The following is a 21,607-nucleotide window of genomic DNA, read 5'->3' on the forward strand; positions in this document are numbered from 1 at the left end:
CATTTTGTTAAACAATCTAGACCTTAATACTGCTCCTTTAAATCAGCAAGCCCACAGTGTGGGATTAGCATTCTCACTAGCCTCAGGCAGTTTGGTAGACTATCATTAACATACTAATAGTTATAAAAGGGATAGATCAGTGTATAGTTTATCATTATCTACACCTCAAGTCTTTAGTCCCACTGCCCCCAGAGTTCTCCTACCTTTACAGCAAGAGCAGTTTGCTTGAGAGGCAGGCCCTGTCTGTGCCCAACTCTCTTCAAACTCAGTACCTTTTCTCCAGTAGGTGATTGTCTCTTCTCTGACTCCTTTCTGGAGCTGTTTCTGTTTCCCAAGCACTACTGCAGTCTGCTAAAATGCTACCTTGTCCATCTCCTTCCCACAGGCTGGGCTGGGTCTGGTTTATATAGGCCCAGACCCCTCCCATTCCTAGCAGCCTTTGAGGCTATCTTTGAAAACAGGTTGCTAATTTCTCATCTCATTTCATGTTAGAAACCTTTGTAGATGTTATTTTCCTCATTTGATGCCAGTGTTAAGTGGTAATCCATGTGTCCAATTATGACAATATGACTCAGAGGCTTTAATCTTCTGTTAATTTTTAATAACTAACAAATGTTCCCTTAAAATTTTTAATGTATGAGTTCATTTGCAGAGGTGCCATAATTACTCTTAATATTTCTCAATTTACATACTTCACCAGTGAGATTTGAGGTGTTTTTTTCTTCACTGAGCATAGTATAATTTCTGTTCCTGCTCTTCCCTGCTGCTGTACAGATACAAGTTAAATCACCTCTAATTTTTAGGCTTTGGGCATTTTATCCGTCTCAGAATGTTTTGCTGGCAGATTTTTTTTCAGTTTTGAATATTGCATTAGGTCGCTATCTTGCCACCTGTGGCATCTGGGTGGAAAGCATTTCCTGCAGCATCTGTGTGGAACCTCACTGACTTCCCTGGACTCTTCTTGTCATTTCCCTGGGTGCAGGGTTTGCCTGTATGGATTAGATTGTACAATCAAGGCCCAAATATAATACCTCAGTTTTGTAAGTTTTTCCCTCCCCATATCCCAGTTTAAAACAACACTCTCACATCCTTTATAGATTTTATACTTTTGTTTAAGGCCCAGTCTTTCTGAGATTCTAGAGGAGCGTGCCCAGCAGCACCTTACAGTAGTCAGTCCATGCTCTCCCTGGCTCTTATAACTTCTTAAAAGCTTGAAAAAAAGCTCTCTTTCCCCATATGTTTTGTCATTTTTCTATATGCTTTTACCATTTCTGTTCCTTATGGAGCAGAAGCCAGCATGGTTTTAGAGCTGCTTGAAAAACATAACAAAATTGCCACAAGAAATTCATTTTCTTTGGCTGAAATTAGAAATGTTGATGAAAAAATGTTTTCAGAATCCCAAGTTTGGACCAGGTCTAACAGCTTAGGTGCATAGATTTCCTTGGTATCCTGCATATCATAATGATAGCTGAAAAACAGTTCTGGCTGGGAATAGATTTGTGCTCCTGTTGAGTGGATCATCATAAGAGAACAAATATTGCAGCGGCTTGGAAGCATAAACATTGACTCTTTTGTTTTTTATTATTATTTCCCAGTAAGGATGGTGAAGGACATTTTCCCATCAGATTTTAAGGGTGGTCAGATTTAAGAGCATGGACTATATGATATAACCCTTTTGGTCCCAATGAAATCTAACAAGTTTAAGACATGAGTCAAAGTCCATTGATGTCAATGGAAAATCATCTCTTGAGTCCAGTGGGCTTTGGATCAATTCCTTAAAGAAGATTCCACATTCAGACTGTTCTTACCTAAGAATTACTCTTACTTTTATAGGATTTCAACCATTATTGTAAGGCATTGGGAATCTTTCATATCGTTTTAAATGCTAGTTTTAAATGTTTGCTATTATTCCCCATGTTGGGACTTGCAATCATTGCCATAGCCAACGATATATGATGTGAGCCTATTTAATATGCTTACTCTATTCAGAAACTAACATAATAAGTCTGGGAAATACACAGATTGTAATTAACATCATGTTTGCTGACAAAGGATTATTTGTGTCTTGCCAGCAAGTGGAGTCCTGATTTTATTCTGAATGCAGATGGGACTGCAAGGAAGTACTTTTTGATGCTTAGATGTGAAATGTTCCTGAGCAATTTATCTAACTTCTAGAAATGTCTAATTTGTGAGATTGAAAAGACATAACTTGGACTTAGATACCTAACTCTCTGCAGCAAGAATAATGTGTACTGTCTTCTACATTTTAGAGGTCATGTGTGCCACTGCTTCCATTGCAGAGTAATGTGATGCAACACAATACAGCTGTTAAGGTTTAGTTATCCCTCAAGTACTACTGTATCCATCAGGCTGTGAAAACTGCACATAGCTGACTATATGAATTACCTGGGAAGAGTTTAGCATGTGTGTGGGGTTTTAGTTATCCAAAAAGCTCTGACTATTCCACATAAGAAAGACATTTTCCATATGGCTTATTGGGAATTTAGGAGCATAAACTGATACTCAGCAGTGATATTTAGTGTAGTTTATCGTATAGTTTTTACAGTTCAGAGACATAATTTTCACAGCCTTGTCAATTCCAGACTGTACACACTGATTATATGCCTGGAAATTTCACTTCCTCCCCCTCTGTATTTTATTTTCCTTTGTTCTCCTTTCATCTCCTTTGATGATAAAAGGTCAATGCAAAGGTAGGAATTTGCTAATACAGTGGGAATGTCCTTCAGTGCAGCTCAGAGGCAAAACCCTATTCAAGATACAATGTTTAAATGGTCATCTTATCCTTGCCACAGATGTTTTACATAGGATTTTCAATACACATTCCATACACAGCACATAAGCAGAGACAAATGGTGCCCATTGAAGATCATGCAGAATAACACAGAAGTATTTAACAGCAGACATAGGCAGCTCCTTTTGTCTTCAGCATGTTTACTTGTACTTAGTGCCTCATGAGTAAAATAGCACCTAGGTCCATGATTAGGGGTCCTAAGCATTACAGTAACTCCCCCAACTCCTTCTCCCAACATATGGAATTAGTACTGTAGTCCCAAAGGGTACATTTACACAGCATTTTGGAGCCCATGGAAGCAAACCTCCCAGCCTGGGTTGACAGACTTGGGCTAGTAAGGCTCACGCTAGTAATCTTAATATAGCTGTGTAGAGAGTGCTTTGAAGTTGTGGCTTAGGCTGGAGCTCAGGATCTGAAGCCACCCCGCTCCCCAGTCTTTGTGCCTGAGCTCTAGCCAGAGCTGCAATTTCAAAGTGCTGTCTTCACCACTATTTTTAGAGCCTGCTAGACTGAGTCTCTTGACCCATGCTGGGAGGCTTGCTTCTGCAGGCTCCAAAATGCTATGTAGACATACCTAAAGATTTAAAAAACATTTTTCTTTTAATGGTAAGAAAACAGCCAGAGCAAATATAAATAGTAGAAGAACACAAATCACTCATAGCCAAGGGAAAACCAAGAAAGGCCTGATCCATCTCTCATTAAAGTCAATAGAAATGCTCCCATTGACTTCAGTTGGAGTTGCATCAGGCTCCAAGAGGATACAGTGAGTTCTAAGGTTACACAAGGAAAGAACTGTGAACAAGTCAGTCTATGAGGGGGGCTCTAATGTAAACTCAGCATACCACCCATTGTAGATAACAGTCTGTGTTCCTTTATCTCTATAGGTCTGATCCAGGCCCAAAACTTTCACTGTCTTCAAAGGATGCAGGATCAGGCCCCAACAGAGCAGCGTCTTTAATTTATCAGATCCACTCCACTCCATATAGCTCTAGCTGCCAGAAGAGGACTATTCAGTAGAGCTGCATAGTGCATTTCCTCCTCCCATCCCCACTGTCCCCAGTGGAGCTCCGCACATATCGTCTGCTTCTTCAGCATCCGGAATTTGTTCTTAAGCAGTTACTCAATTTTGTTTTGGAACTTAGTTTCAAAGCATCTGCTTTCTAAATGCACATTCCCTACCTCCTCTCCCTGATTCTACTTCTGTTGTCATCCCTTTGGTTTGTATCTTCTTTATATCAACTTGACATTTGAAGTTCATTTTCATTTAATAACTGGTGAAGTTCTTTGGCTAATGAAGGTCATAACCAAGGTTCCAGGATTAGGTGTTATTTAAGGCCATTGTACCAAGTTCCCATAAATCATTCTTGTAACTCGCCCAGGAGATTTCTTCTGTAGTGTTTGTCATGCTAACATGCTTTCATTTCAGGAAGAAAGGCAAACGTTATTAAGACTCAATGAGGCAAATGGAGCATGGGATCATTTAACATAATGCTGATAAAGCTGGCAGCAGGTTACATGAAATTTCTTGTCTGAGTTATGCTAATGTCTAACTTTTTTCATATTATGACATTTTCCTTTGAAGTGTAAAAATTATTTTTTTGTGTTTTGTTACTAATGTAATAAGTTTACAAATTATATAATGGGGGTGGGGAAGTTCCAACTTCCTTATCCAAGGCTCTGAAAATACACTTATAATAAGACTAAAAATTTGTGTATAATCATTTGTATAATCCGATTATAAACTAACAACTCTCAATCATAACAGCACATTGGGAGTTATATCTCCAGATCAGTTACTGGTTATTAAGTAGAATAAGAAAAAAAAAATCTGTTATGCTGCAATAACAGAATGGCATTGAGGCAGATTTGTAAAAGATGAGTTTTAGCAATGCTAAGACTTCTATCTCCAGCTAAAAATTCAAAACTATGAGCAGAGAATTTGGTAACATTGTACCTCTATCCCAGTTACTCATCAGTCTAACTCAAAAGACTTGATCCATAGCCCACTGAAGTCAATGGGAGTCTTTCCACTAACTTCAATGGATCTTGGGTTAGACCCTAACAGTCACATTCTAGGACAAAGTTTTATAACATTACTTTAGGCTGGACGGGTGTCCCTTTTTAATTTGTATATTTATTTATTAATAAATGGGCAACAATCAACATCCCAATGGTCCCAATATGAAAACATCAATCACAAAACCAGGGATTCACAACACTTTTTTAAAATAAAAGCCTTACCCAGTTGTAAATACCTCCATTAGGCTGTAAGTAAAGGGGAATAAAGAAAAGACAAAGTTCTTCTTTAACTATTTCTAAAAGGAAAAATAATACAGCAGAGAACATTATTTTCTACCACATAACTCGATTATTTTAACACACTTTAGAACATGTGTCTGGTACGGGTATATCACAGAAGACCTGATTCAACATAGTAGCAGCCAGTTTATAATAAGAAATAAATACTAACACACTTTCAAAAAGACAAAAATATCTCCAGCCCACAATCACTTAAACATCAAAATAAAAATTTGCAAAACATTCAGAATCCAAGAGCAATGAACTCTGTTTGTTTTAAGACTTGCCTGTCTAGAAAGGAGACCTAGAACATTGGCCCAGCTCCTCATTTAGCATGTCAGTGTTCTATTGAAATAATGGGAGCTATGTTTATTGACACCAGGTGAAGATCTCTCCCAGAGGATATACTTCTGTTCTTTGCTTCTCCCATGCAACTGCAATTGATTCCAGCAGTAGTTCTATTTACATGTTTAAGGATCTGATTTTTCAGAAGTGCTTCGCAAACCTGGACGAATAACTTATTTTTTTGGTTTGGTGGGTGTTCTGGAAAACTGAAAAGAAAATTGGCTTGAATCAAACCAAATCTGACATTTTTTGGAATTTTTGGTGAGTTGAAAAAGTCCATTTCTGGTTTGGTCCAGAATGGGGATGTGAACTTGGCTCTTCATCATCCCAGGTAAGTGCCCTAACTACTTAGCTAAAAATTATAAAGGGTCTGGGGGGGGGAGGTCAGGGAGAGAGCACAAACAGAAGCAGAAGCACCACCACCATCTCCTCCTCCACCTCTGGTCATTTTGTGAATGGCTGAAACTATTTATGTCAAATTTGCAAATAATTTTGGATTGACCGAAACTGTATTTTTCATTGAATTAAACTATTCATCTGACACACTTCACCAGCTCTAATGCTAAGCACTAACAACTGCAATTTAAGTCACTGGAAGTTGTGGGTGCTCAGAAAAAGCAGGTCCTCATCTGATACAGAAGTGCTCTATGATATCTGTAGATATGTAAATAGTTAGGTAACTAGTAAAGTGCCAGTAGATAGTGCTTAAGAATTCACAGCATTATTTCTAGTTTTTATCGGTTCAACAAAACTTTTTGCTGTGCAGTGCACATAGTTTCTTGGGTGAAGCTCTTTGTATGCAGCTTTTAATATCACCATTTCCTAATTGTCCTCCAAAAATGACTCCAAAAGCTGGTTTATTTTATCCTTTGTAGAAGTGGATGAGATGTCAGCTTGTATCTGACTTGACTTCTTTCTAATAAATGCTGCTAACTGGTCTATATCAAAATGGATGTAAGTACGTCCTTGAAATATCACCCTATACTTTCAGGGGATAATGGAGACAATTCACCCTTTATAAGCAGGAACTAACACTGTCAAGTCTGAGCGAGGCTGAAACAACAAGGAACAAAGAAATGTCTCACAGTAGCAAAAAAATATTTCTGCTTTTATGAAATATTTTACCAGGGTCAGAGTTATCACCATGCATAAAGGCAGATGCAATTTGCACCCTAAGCCAACCAGTGCAGCCTCAGAAGTGGAATGCCCTGGCCTGGGAAGGGGTATGACTAGGGTGGTAGGAGATTGTGGATCCAGCTCATCCACTGAGTGGCTTCTATTGGCAGCACTCATTTGCCTACTCTCTGGCTGAACACCTGAAGAAGGGTAGCTGTGGAAACAAGGCCTGCCCTTACCTCCCGGTGGCACAAAAAGACAGAGTGGGGGAGGTAATTTCTTTTATTGGACCAACTTCTGTTGGTGAGAGAGACAAGCTTTCGACCCAGAAATCCCCAGGGGCAGAGTGAGCCAGGTTGGTAATTTCACGTTCTTCCAGCAGTGAGGGGTGAATTTGGAATAGAAATATTTCTCTAACCTATCCTCATAAAGCGCTCTCCGTTCACTCAGTCTCACAGCCGGAGCTACTCACTATTAACCAGACACACACGTGCACTCGTGCACACACACACACACACCCTTCACCAGAGTCCAGAGATTTCCTTTTGTGAATCTCAGGACTTCAGCCAATATGTTAAAAATGTTCAGGCTATATTTTAATGAATTTGAATGTAGCTCATTTAAAAAAGAAAGAGAGAGTTCACTAAATTGTGATGCAGCATTTGTAGGGTGTGTCTATGGGTCAAATCCTGCATGCCTTAAATCAAGAAGGAGTTAGGGCCAAGTGGAGTTGCACCAGGGTTGAATTTGGACCACTAACTGTAACACAATTAGTCATGTAAATTAGATGAGCAGAATTTGCCCTCTGTGTTTGTAATTGTTCAGATTAATGATTGCGGCTCATCACTTTCAATAGTACTATACCAGTCTGTACTCTTTTATCTCAATTACTTTCTGTATGTGTCTTATATTTCTCTATTTAACTCCAATAATTGTAACTGTGTAGTAATAAAGTTGACTTACTGAATATTATATGATGGGTGATTTTACATTGTCCTGAGTGCTGTATTTATATTATAATTATTAGTGTCTTCATAAATATGATCCATTGAAGTAATACGGTTTTAAGACAACTCCTGCAGCTCATTGATTTCGCCCTGTAATTGTGAAAGTTATCTTGCACTGGTAGGTAGATATACCTTCATTTTTAATGTTGACATTTGCAGACTAAAGGATTTGCTACTTTAGTTCTGTATTGATATTATTTAATATATATTTATATGAAAATCTGTGTTAAGTGGACATCACAGTTGCAAAGTGAAACACAGGAAATGCCAAAGTTAATGTTTCTCATGCAGCCCTAACTCTATCCCCTTGTGCACGTGTAGTGATATTCAATCACATGCTGTTATTTCCACAGGATCCCTGACTTATTCAGATGGAAATTCCTCCCACTGCAGAGGGCCAACACATTATCTATGCACTAGTTTAGGCTCACCTATGTCTTATTTGGAGGTTTTATGTGCGTCTTAAGAGGTGCGTAGGCAATGTGTTGCTGCTCTGCACAAGGGTAAATTTACTCTCAGTGAGTAGGTCAGACAATGCATGGTGAATGGGACAGCTGTTCAATCCTTATTTTATTCTCATTGTTCCATGAGTGGACCTAGGACTCATTCACTATACACTATACACCACTGCCTGTCTTCTAGAGGCCCAAGCCTGCTCTCAATTACACTGTATGAAAGTGGGTTTAAACAGTGGTAATTGCAAAATCAATTTAGACCAAAATAAGGTGTACAGCTCTTCAGGACCTGATCTCACTCATTGTCTTTTTCAGTTTGGTAGTGGGATTGCAGCAAAGGGCTCCTGAGAAACACATTCAGCTCATCCGTGGCCTCTGTGAGCCCCATATACACATTATTTTAGGAGAAACAGAGATTTACAACCACACTAAATTTCATAATAATATGAAGAATTAAGTGGATAATTAAAAAAAAAAAATCCCAAAGAAAACACTAACCAAACTTCTGCACAAATGGTGAGTAGTGAAGAAAAGAATCAATGTCTCAGAAAGAACTTTCTGCAGCCACAAGGCTACTCCTTGGTGCCCTGGTAAACAATGTTCGTTTATTTGGCAGTCAATGAACCATTCCATCCCCTTGGAAGAGTTCAAGGTTTCCCTTTTGTGGGATGGGGTCACTGGTGACTGCTTTGCTCGCCAAACAATTAAGTGGGATAGGTGAGCTTGCTCTGTCATTCTTTTATACCTTTGAACAAACTTTGCCTGCAAATTGTGGACTACGGGGGGAAAAACAACACAATAAAAGCCTGCAGCTCTTCATGCTGTGTGTCCTGGCCTTTTTGTTTTGTTGGGGCACATTCTTTTCTTCTTCCTAGGGTGACCCTCAAGCTGTGGATATCTTTTGCATTGAGACGTTTGTGGGAAACTCCCTCCCCACAGGTTTAAATGTGGGTGTTGGTCATGCCACCACCATCAATGTTTTTCCAGTGGGAGTGAAGGGGGAATCATCCGAAAGCACAGTGTGTCATAAAAACACAAATCTAGTTTCCAGTGTCTTTGACCTGTGTCTCAGATACCGGGTCACAGCAATTGCCTGTCATCCAAACAGTGATACAACCATCTGGTGAATAATGCCATTATAAAGCAGGTTAAATATCCATGACCACTGAAAGTCAAATGTGACACACAACTGTATTACCAGAAGAGTGAAGAGCAGGCAATCAAGAACTCTTCCAGGTTCCATATGGATTTTTGCATGTTACTAGAGTAGTCCATTGTGTCCTGGCATCATTGGGTGGTAGTAAGTCTCATGATGTTTTTGTCACTTCAGGCAGTTTTGAGGTGGCATGGAATTGTGATGTCTTTATATATCCAACAAACACATCAGCTCTTCATAGCTTGAGAGAGGCATTACTGAGCGCCCAACTGACACCGCCCCCCTCCCCCCCCCCAAAAAAAAAGAAAAAAGAAAAAAAATCAGCTTAATTCTAGCAAAAAGTGAATGGGTGACATAAATAAGAATTTTATTTAATATGATATACAACTTGATAATGTCCCTTTAAAAATGTAGAGCAGGGTCCCAATCCAAATATGCACTTAAGCAAATAAGTAGTACCAGAGAAGTCATTGAGACTACTAACATGCTTAATGTTAAGCACATGGTCAAGTGCTTTCTCTAACTGGGTTTTAGGTAAAAAGAAACTCTCAAGTCCCCTTTGGCACAGTTTTGTCTCTGATTTGTTCAAATGCAATATTAGATTTGTTTAACTTTGATTCAAGTTTAAAAATGCCAGCCTAATTCTTCAGGTAGAACTGGCATTCTTTTTAAAAGCTGGAAAATTTACTAGAAGAAAGAGTAGAAGAGTCAGAGAGCTGTTTTTGCTTTCTGATATCATGTGTACATATTCTCCTCCTATGGATCTCTCTCAGAAGATCAGTGTGTTGGCTACACGGTATTCAACAACAAGGTCAACCAAATTGCATTCCCGCATATATTCATCTTGCCAGATATGGCAGTTGGACTGTTTGAGTGGGAATTATAAGTATATCTGCAGAGATTGTTTAAATTTTATTCCACCCTTCAATAAAAGGGTCAAATCAAATCTTAGTAAATGGGGAAATGTCAAATTATCTTTGGTTTTTATACATGGCTGGATCATGGGTCAAAACTGTTGTGCCAATCCTGTCTTCCCCCAAACTCGATACAGGGAACATAGGCCATATTTAAATTTAGGCCTGAGTAACTTTAGTTGGCCATATGTTTAATGAAAGTTAGCATTACTAAAAGATGTTCAAAGCAGATTTCAGGCTTGTAGGCAAAAGTTTATTAGGGGTAAGGTCATGTACGTACCCTAGACTCTGCCTCCACCTCTGAGTTACTTTCCCAGTGTCATAATTAACTCATTGTCATGAGGCTGCATGAGGCTGGAATGAGTGGGAATGAGAATGCTGACAAGTCATAAATTATATTTAAACAATTAAGACCTTTATGTTGTGGTTCTAAACAGTAGTTTGCCTCCAGCTTCTTATCACATGGCACATTCTTGCATCCTGTTTTCAAGAGACATGTGTGGTTATGAATGAATAATTATGGCACACATACACACTCGGAAACTTCAATGTAACTTGGAATCTTCAATGTGACTTTAAAATCAAGGTGCCAGACTCTTACTCAGATTAGATTATGGTTACCGGACTGTAACACTTAATTGGCCTTTAAATATATTGGGGTTTTATCTGAGGTGGAGTAAAAAGACACTGATCCCTACAAATGACTCTAAGCATGTGGAGGAAAAGGGGGGAAGGGGACTCTTGCAATAACAACTGCACCAAAAGTTGTATCCTGCTGTCTTCCATTGACTGGCTAACCAAAGAAGGAGAGGTGAGAGACGCTGACCAATGGCTAAATCAAGCCTGAAGTTGGTAACAGAAAGAGAGCAGAGACCAAGCTCCATCTGACCCCTGCAGGTGAAAAGCTTCAAGTTCATCCTGTCATTGATAAAGATACCAGTAAAAATCAACTTAGTTCCAAGTGAGGACAAACCACATGAGTTTAAAGACTTTGAGAAGAAGAAGAAGATGTGAAAATCCTTTTGTAGAGCAATTTGAGAACTCTTGATTTACTCTAATGACCATTAGTGTGTGTGTGACTGACTGTTCCCTGAAATAGACACACCCCCCTCCCCCCCCCTAAATCTGTTATCTAAATAGTAACAGATCTCTAGATTAAACCACTATCATTTTAAAACTGTTACAAGTGTGGGATACTAGAAATCATTTTGTATCTGTGCAGGACGCTGAAAGAAGCAGACACTGTGTTAAAGAGGTGATGGGATATAGACTAGATAAACAAAAGCGTGATGTGAGTTCTCCGAACAGAGATCAGCCAAAGGATTTACCAGGAAATTGCTTTACTGCTACACTTTTTTAAAACCAAAGCAAGGACTAGCCTCAGCCTTTATCAGAATCTTAGCTAAACATCTTAAATCAAAAGGAACTGCTTCTCCCTTTAAGAGGTTTCCTGTGAAAAATTGAGAACTGTTTTCCTTAAGTTGTTTATTACAATTTGATTGAAATACTTATTGCAGTAATTGGTGAGCTAGATAAACTGAATCACTGACTTATTGATTATATTTCAATTATAACCTTGATTTGGTATTGTATTGTGTTATTGTAAATTAAGTGAGGAAAAATATATGTTAAATTAGCTAATAATATATTTTGCTTAAAACTCATATTTGTTTTATAACTGCTTGTTTAATCTTCTAATACATATATAAAAGATACACTGACGTGGTTTATTGCTTAAAACATCAAGACAGACCAAGTAACTTATGTAGAGGAAAAAGGTGAAATAATTAAAAATAATCCCAGAGCCTATCCTATATTTCAGTTATTTAAAATAATGCCCAATTAGCCCTACATCAGAGTTCACATTCCACAGGCCGGCTGGGGAAGGGAATTGCTGGGCAGGGTTTAGAGGTTATAGAGGGAATAGCCACTGAGATTCCAATAGCCCCATTGCATCCTTCCTTTTGCTTAGACTGCTTGGGTTTCTGGTGTGAATATTTGGGTTGATGGCTGTGTGAGGATTCTGCAAGCACTCCTGTCCCAGACCAGATAGAATAGGAGTGTGAAGTAATGCAGCTTTTGCAGTTAAGTCTGTTTGGTGGTTAACTCCCATAATTGAGATCAATTTTGTATGTTGTAGAGTATTCATTATCTAACAGAGTCCCCATCTCTGCACAGTGAACAACTGGTTTCTTAATTTCCTAGCCCTATTTGGAATTACACAATCTGCCTGTGAGTAAATCTCAAGCTGTTGCACCTAAACCTGCCATTTATGGAACATTAAAAGCTGATGTTTTCACAGCCTCTTCATTACTACCCACCATGGGCAGTGAATCAAGATAGACCCACATTCTGGATCTTCACAAGCTGAGATAAGGAAATCAAATTTACTTCATTAATCTTCTGCCCCAATAGTTTTATATTTCATGAACAACTCTAGTTGCTTTAGGGCAGAGGAGTCTTAATGATTGATCCAAAACCAGACAAAAGTCTAGTACTGTATCACTACCTTACGAAACGCTACAGATGAAAGAAGGGAATTTAGACATAATTTGTGCACATCACAAAACCACTACACATTTCAGTATGACTGGCAGTGTACTCAAGAGAGGCCCAGGACTGGAATAGTAGGGGTATTTGCAGTTCACTACCGAGATGCAGTGACAGAATAGGGAATGCTTGTCTAATACAGTCTACTTTTATTAGTCCCGCTCAATTTCATGAATACTGAATTCTCTTTCAAGGAAAAAAAACCAAACAAAAAACAGGCTTACAAAGGTCGGTCTGGAGAATTAACTAGTTTCTGTGACTACATTTGCTAGTTTTTAAATGGTCTTAAATATTTTCTTGGGGTAATAAATTGTAATTGCCTATAGCAGATATGGAAAATGTAATTTTGTGATGAATTAATTTTTGCAGCTGTGCTTATGTGAACAAAATATTCCTTCAGGAGACCGTTTGCCTAAATATATAATGTTTGTGAAATTTTGTGGAATTTTTAGAGAACCATTCAGTTTCTTTGATTTTGTTCTTTTCAACATCTAAGGGTAGAGAAACAGGTTAAAATTTGACAATCTGCTTCAACACTGCACTTAAATAATCATTATCTGCCTGGTTCTTATCTCACACTTAACCCTTTATATCAGTATATATTAGTAGTAGTGCATATATTATATGCACTAGAATCAGAGTAGAATTTAGGCCTTAGGTCTAATTTACACTGCTCTATGGTTCGTTCTTGTTTACTAGAGATGAGTCTGAGCTATATAGTTCACATCCTAATCCAAATGTCTCAAAAATTTTGCAGTGTTTGGATTTGGTCTTGCTTCTAGTACGTATTTGCTAGACCATTCAGTTATTCCTGGGAGGCTTCATTATCATGTTAGGATCTTAATCTCCTAAATAGAAAGGTTCCAGAGGGGTAGCCGTGTTAGTCTGTATGCAGCAAAAACAATGAGAGTCCTGTAGCACTTTAAAGACTAACACATTTCTGCAGGCATAAGATTTCGTGGGCTGCAACCCACTTTGTCAGATTCATGAAATAGCAATCAGATAGGGGGTATATATATATACATCCAAGGATAAGGAACAACAATGGGGAGCGTAGGTGTTAGCAAAGTCCATTCAGTCAGAGTAGATGAGGCCTATTCACAACCACTGATTAGAAGGTGAGAATGTGTGAACAGTGACAATTACTTCTTGTAATGAGATAACCATTCCAAGTCCCTATTCAGACCGAGTTTCATTATGTCAAGTTTGCATATGAGTTCCAGCTCTGCAGTTTCTCGCTGAAGTCTGTTTTTGAAGTTTTGCTGGCACATGATGGCATATATTACATTAGTAGATGTGCAGGTGAATGAGCTCCTTATGGTGTGGCTGATGTGGTTAGGATCTGTGATGGTGTCACTAGAGTTGATGTGCGGGCAGAGTTGGCAATGGGGTTTGTTGCAGGGATAGGTTCCTGAGTTAGTGTTCTTGTTGTGTGGTGTACGGTTGCTGGTGAGTATTTAATTCAGGTTGGGGGGCTGTCTGTAAGCAAGGATAGGTCTGCCTTCCACGGCTTTAGTGAGTGAGGGATCATCTGCTAGGATACGTTGTAGATCCTTAATGATGTGTTGTAGAGATTTTAGCTGGGGGCTGTAGGTGATGGCCAGTGGTGTTCTGTTGTTTTCTTTGTTGGGTCTGTTCTGTAGTAGTTGACTTCTGGGTACCCGTCTGGCTCTGTCAATTTGTTTCTTCACCTCTCCAGGTGGGTATTGTAGTTTTAAGAATGTTTTATGCTACAGGACTCTCGTTGTTTTTGCTAAATAGAAAGGCAATTTCCCCACTTTTCTTCCCAAGTCGACTTCACAGATAGAACACTTTAAGTTGGAATTTGTTGTGTAGGTTTGGAACTCGAGAGTATCCACTATTGGGTACACTATAGAATTTTAATTTGAATAAATTTTAAAAAATCTATATAAAGAGAATTTCATTCTCACGTTGATGAGCAACTGTAGGTTTGTTGTTATCAGTGTGTGTCATCTTTAAATGGTAACTGTAATTGTTCTTTCATCAGGGTTGCTAAGGGAGAGGAGGACTATTCATGATATTCAGGTTCACTAAAGTTTCTCAGGTCCACTTTTATCTAGCTGGGTATTTCTCTCAGTACTAAGCATATTGTAGAGAGTGCTGCTAATATTTCATTTCTGTCGCCAGGCTTGTCCTGCAGCCACTGCCTCTAATCCATCACTCCTCCCTCTGCTCTGCACAGTCAAACATTTACTAAAAGCAGAAAAGAGTACAATGTGATTTCTGAGGATGTCTGAGGGAAAGAGGATATTGAAATGTTCCTTACAAAGAGGTCACTTCAATGTCATTACTGCTTTAAAAAGTGGGTGGGTCACCAGGCAAGAAACTCAGAGAAATGGGATGAGGTGGATTTATACGCGATTCTATGAAGTAAGTGGCAGTAGATGGGTCTTTTTTAATGTTACATGGCCCAGACGTTATTTTGGCAGCCCTTGCTCTTAAAGCAGATGACGGGGATGATATACTCATCCTGTTTATTAATGTCTGCTGTGTATAATTTTCACTGACCCTCTGTTATTTGGTTGAAGTAGCCCTTTCCATTTAAGTCCTAAGATAACTAAACCTGAATGCAGAGGTTAATATCGAGATGATATCCAGAGCTGGCAAGAGGAGAATGGCCAGGCTGCAGTATGTGGTGTACTCCACCCTGGTGGAGGTGAGCAGAAAGCAGCGGCAGCCCTGCTAACAGCTGGCCTGCAAGTAACCACACTACCATTTGAGACTGTGAATGAACACTAGCCCCCCGCCTCCACCAACTTGAATGTTCATAAATAAAAGTTTGCATTGTTTCAACACGTTTCTTTATTAAATCATATCTTGCTTGGGAGGGATTTGGAGGGTACTGACATCCATGGTAGGGGGGGATTTTAAGCAAAGGCACATAACATACAGGGACAGAAATCATTACTGCATCTCATTGCAGAACCTGGTTTTCAATGCGTCCCTAATACAAAGCGCAATGAGGTTAGCTCTCAGCGTATTGCTGGCATCTGGCTGCTCATAATTGGTGGCCAGTCTTTCTGCCTCCACAGCCCAACCTGGGGGTACCTTTCCCCTTTCGCTTCACACACATTATGAAGAACACAGATATCACTGAGGGGATGTTCTTTTCACTCATGTCCAGCCTAGTGAGGAGACTTCTCCATCTGGCCTTTAAACGTCCAAAAGCACACTCAACAACCATTCTGCAACTGCTTAGCCTGTTATTAAAACGCTTTTTGTTGCTGTCAATGTGCCCGGTGTATGGCTTCATTAGCCAAGGGAACAAGGGGTAAGCAGGATCCTCCAGGATCACTATTGGCATTTCAACACCCCCGATGTGAAATTTTTGGTCTGGGAAGAAAGTGCCTACATGCATGTTAAAGAAGAGCCCCGAGTTTCGAAATATGTGCGTGTCATGCACCTTCCCAGACCACCTCACATAGATATCTGTAAAACTACCCCTGTGATCCACAAGGGCCTGCAGGACCATGGAAAAGTACCCCTTGTGGTTTATGTACTCAGTTGAAAGGTGGGCAGGTGCTAAGATAGGGATGTGTGTCCCATCAATGGCCCCTCCACAGTTTGGGAACCCCATCGGGGCAAACCCATCCCCTATGTCCTGCACATTTCCCAAAGTAACTAGCCTTCATAGCAGAAGTCTATTAATGACCTTACACACTTGAATCATGGCAGCTCCCACTGTGGATTTACCGACTCCGAAGTGATTCCCAACTGAGTGGTAACAGTCGGGGGTTGTCAGCTTCCACAGAGCGATGGCCACTCTCTTCTCCACCGTCAGAGCTTGTCTCAAGTGAGTATTCCCGCACTTCAGGGATGGGGACAGCTCTGAGCAAAGTTCAAGGAAAGTGACCTTTCACATACAAAAGTTTTGCAGCCACTGGTCATCATCCCACAGCTGCATAATGATGTGCTTGTTTTCCGGGACCAGAACCGGTGCTCCACGGACTGCAGATGATGTGTTACGGCCTGCAGCAATCTGGAATTCTTCCACTCAATGGCTTGTAGCAGGGCAGCCTCGGTGGCATAGCAGTTGCCTGTGCTTCGGGTTCTCACTCTTCTTTGAAAATACTCCATTATAAGCCAAGATGTATTTGTGATGCTCACAACAATAGTGCAGAGTTGAGCTGGCTCCATGGCTCCGCAGCAATGGTGAGCGTGCAGCATAAACAAATGGCACGAAAATCAGTTTCCTGTTTGTTTGGGGGAAGAAGGGAGGGGGAAGGAGCGTTGCATCATGGGACGATGAATCTCATCCCAGCAGCCACTGCAGCTAGTTGCACTGTGGGATAGCTACCCACAGTGCACTGTTTTGAGTGCCAAAACAATCGTGGTGAGTGTGGATGCACGAGCCCGGCACAAGGAGCATGGTGTGGACACGATCCAGTGACTTCTAAAAATAGGCGGGTGAAAGTCGACCTTAAGTAAGTTGACTACATTCTGCAGTGTAGACATACCCTGAGTCTTTACCGTGATGAGTTTTGAAACAATGGGCCTGGTTTTTTGAGCTGCACTCAACCACAGGACAGAGGCTGGGATGCAAAGATGGTTTTAAGCCACTTTTGCCTTTCCCCGGCATAAAGGCTGGGACTTCACTTATGCCAGGCTGTCACAGCCACAAGGCACTTTTCTGGCAGTCACCCTGTGCACTAAGACCTGGGAGGGCTGTGCCAGTGTTACTGGTTTCTCTTATGCAGAAGGAATCCTGAATGCCAGGATCTGCAATGTTCATAGCTTCCTATAGGTGATGAGAATTCCTGTTTATGTTTGTGGTTTTGAAAATCCCGATGAACAGTTTGTTTTTAATAAATAAATCTCAGAGAAAGAAATAATCTGTCTCTGGGCATTACAGAAGCAAACGAAGGTGATATAAGAGGGGTGGATATATAATGAATATATTGTATAATGAAATATATTTCACTCTATTTCCCATTTTCTGTGCCAGAACCCAGTAATTTTAGGGCACCATTCTTCAACCTTACATATGCTCTATTGAAGTTAATGGGACTATCCCTATAGGGATTGCTCATGTGAATGAGGGTTATAAGATCTGGTTAAAACTTCGACTCCTATCAACTTCAGATATTAGCGAACACAAGTTATGTTTGGAAATCATATGGGAAAACACCATTAGTTACAGTAGACAAAGTGAAAATACTTGGAAGGGGTGAAGATGTCTAGTGTTGTATTATATATTTTACTTAAGGATAATGTTTAGGCTGAAACACAATATCAGTAACTATCATCTCCTGTATCACTTCTGCATTTAGATTTACTACTATAGGTAACTTATTACCATTCTTAGCATAAAAATCAGGATATCACAAGGCACAAACATAGTCTGAATTAAATTGTGATGCCATTGCAGGTTGCCTTTACAAGTCCCATTACACATACTGAGTCCTGCCATGATACGTAACAATGACACAGACTCCATAAATAAAATGGATAATATCCAGAGAAAAGGGGAAACATGAATTTTAAGGTTATTTACAATATATTAGAAAGATCTAAACATTCATTCAGATGCCTTCTACTGTCAATGCGGTGCTTGGTGTTTACAGCAAACACATAATGAATTCCACCTAATTTGGGAACAAAGAGAATTGTTGGGTTAGCAAGTCTCGGTGAAACTGGTATTCAGGAAATGATCTGGTGGTGCAAAAAAGCATCATGATGTAGCAGAATGTTTATCTGATGTCAGCACAGCACGCTGGTATAGTATATATCCATAGAACATAAAAGGGTTAAGTGTTTTCTAGTATTGATATAGTTCCACTGTAATCAGGGACAGGTGCATTATAAATTAGAAGAGAGAGACAGGCTAATTGTTACTAATGAACTCATTTAAAACAAAACTTTACATAATGAAATGCATAATTAAGCATTAATGACCAAGAAGATCACTGGTAATTTTATTTCACTTATACTAGCTTTTGGCCGAAGGTGAAACCTAATGTTTGTGTAAAGCTGTCACTCATGCTGCTGCTCTTTTGTTTGCTTCTCAACTGACTCTCATTCTAGCCTTGACAAAGTTAGCTGAAATATTGATTTTTAATATAGATTTACAGGAAGACTGTTTATGGGGTTTGATCCTACTGCCAGCACTTCTCATTATAGGTGGTTACTTCTTAATTTATCACACCAGGCATGATGCTGCATGAGAAAATGTAGGGGCTTAGGGTATTTATTAAACATCCAGCAGAAAAACAAACCAACTCTATAGGGTAGGCATGCGCTAACCACTCAAATGCTTATTAAACAAACAAACAAACAAACAAACAACAATTATCAAGCACCTTAGCTGCTTTTAGCCCTCTTGATATTTTTCTCCACACACCATTGAGCTTGGTCTCATCACTTTTGACTGCCCCCATATTCTCCATTTCTCTTCCATGTTGACCACTCAAGGCTGGTCTACACTAGAAAGTTAGCTCAACCCAGCTGTGTCATGCAGGGGTGTGAAAATTTCATACCATAGAGATGTAGTAAAGCCAACCTAAGCCTGAGTGTAGACAGTGCTATGTCGACAGAAGAATTCTTCCCTCAACCTAGCTACTGCCTCTCAGAGAACCCCTTCCACTGCTATAGTGTCTAGGCTCCAGCGGCACAGCTGCTATGCTGCAGCTGTGCTGCAGTAGAGTTTCTAGTGTACACATACCTTGAATGACAGGAGAAAAAGCTGTATATTTATGGCCCAAGTCCTAGATCCTCAAAAGTATTCAGGTACCTAACTCCTGTTAGACACCTAGGTTCTTTTTGAGGATCTGGGCCCAAATCATCTTACAGGTGTGTCTGTTCCTAGCACCCATGCTTGCCCTAGTCTGTGTCCATTATACTAGGTTTCAATTGGCCCTCATCACTTGTTGATTTGCACCAGTGCAGGTTATACCTGCCTGAAATTGGGTAAGTTGCTGTTGTGTAAATCCTGGCTTTCCTTGTCTACGTTAGGGGTTTGCACAAATTGTTGGCTGCCAGTTGTTGGAATTTGGGCAAATATTCAGGGCTTGTCTACACTTAAATTGGTACAGTGGCACAGCTGTGCCGTTGCAGTGGTGCTGCTGTAGAGCTTCAGTGTAGACACTACCTATGCTGATAGGGGAGAGGGGGGTTTTCTCCTGTTGTCATAGGTAATCCACGTCCACAAGAGGCAGTAGCTACATTGATAAAAGAATTCTCTTGTTGATCTAGAGCTGTCTGCATGGGGACTTAGGTTGGCTTAACTATGCCACTTGGGGGTATGGATTTTTCACATCCCTGACCAATGTCGTTAAACAGACCTAATTTTCTAGTGTAGACCAGGCCTCAGTGTAGATGAGGCCTCAATATTTACACTTTGAGTGCTGCAACACACAAATCAATGGAGAAAAAGGGCTTAGTTCAGACTTCTGAAGGGCTTCATTAGTAATGCTCAGGTGGTTAAGTTTCCCTGAGGAACTTGGTAATGCAGTAACTAAATCACACTGGGTGATCAATTCAGAAATCTCACCATGCTAAATTCTCATTACAATATGAGCTGCATGCACAGGTCCTGTGTGTGTCAGTGGGAATTGTTTGCAGAACTGCTTGAACATTATGATGAGAATATGGCCATAATAGGTGCATTTTCAAATTGCTGCATAGAGTATCTGCATGGGAGATGGGTGAAGCTTCCCCTGGGGGAAGACAGAAGGGGGTGGAACATGGAGGAGAGAAGGGACATGGTGGGCAGGGGAGATCTTGCGGGAGACAGGAATGGAGGAGCAGAGGGATGTATGTGGTGAGTGGCAGGGATCTCCAGAGAGGGAGGGTGGAATGGAGGAGAGGAGCAGCCAGACAGCGGCAGGTGGGAGGGGGCTTTGGAGTAGGGGCGGAGCAGGGTTGGAAAGAGCAGGGGCACCACAGCCCAGGCATCTGGCGTGACACCTATGGGTATGTGCTGTGTATTAGCTGCTAAACACTCCTTTTTGAAAATGTATGTCTAGTTTGCTCAGGTGTCAGTTGAAAGTGATAATGTGCTGGTTACTAAGACCAATTAATTCTTTAGTATAATGATTTAGAATATTTTAAAGCTGGGTTTTAACCTCAGGGCTCATTTTGAAAATAAATGATGGAAGAATCTCTAAAGTTCAGAGATAAACAGCCCAAAGTTCAGATACTTACCTGAACCTCTGGACTCTGTCAAACTGGACTGGAAATTTCATAAGATTTCCATTATTTCCTTCAGTCATCTGGCCAGACATATTGTGAGAACAGCCTTTCTATTATATTTTAAACATATCTGTTTTTAGTCCTGTCTGGAACTCAGAAGGAAGAGATGAATTTATTCAACCTAAGCCTACTCTCAAATTTCCCCATGCCATTCAAATTAGTACTAAACACAGTAGACCAAATTTATGTCAGCTGTAACTGCACTGACCCGCTAAACTGTATAACTGCATTGAAATTCCATGCCTCAGAATAACTTACCCCAATATATTTAATTGTCTAAATTCCTGTTGGAAAGAGAGGATCTGTATTGGTTCTCACAGCTCTTAATGCAAATTTCTTGTTGCAGGGCTCCTCTGTCATGGCTTAGTTCAGTCTCCAGGCCCATTCAATCTTTGGCCTGTCTGCTGAGATTGACATCTTGGTAAAAAGCAACCTGATCAGGAATATGAATAAGTTCAGGCCAGAGTTTGTCAGTCTTTAAGTATAAAGTCAGTGGGGTAGTATGGGTGTAACAGAGGTAGATTTGAGTCACTCTACCCACAAACAATGCTCATCTTGTCCCAGGCTTACTTCAGAGCATCTAAACTGTAGAGTTAAGAGCTGAACTTGGCCAGTATCTGTAGCCAGGGATATTATGTTCTCTGCTGTAAATTCTTGGGCTGTACTAACTTTGGAACTTCTACAAAAAGGCAGTCAAAGCTATATATGGCTAAGGTTAGGCTACATCAAAATCAGACAGAGTA

This window comes from Emydura macquarii, unplaced genomic scaffold (assembly GCF_026122565.2).
Source record: "Emydura macquarii macquarii isolate MOO-44397 ecotype Brisbane River unplaced genomic scaffold, CSIRO-AGI_Emac_v2 contig_1253, whole genome shotgun sequence".
Taxonomy (NCBI): domain Eukaryota; kingdom Metazoa; phylum Chordata; order Testudines; family Chelidae; genus Emydura; species Emydura macquarii.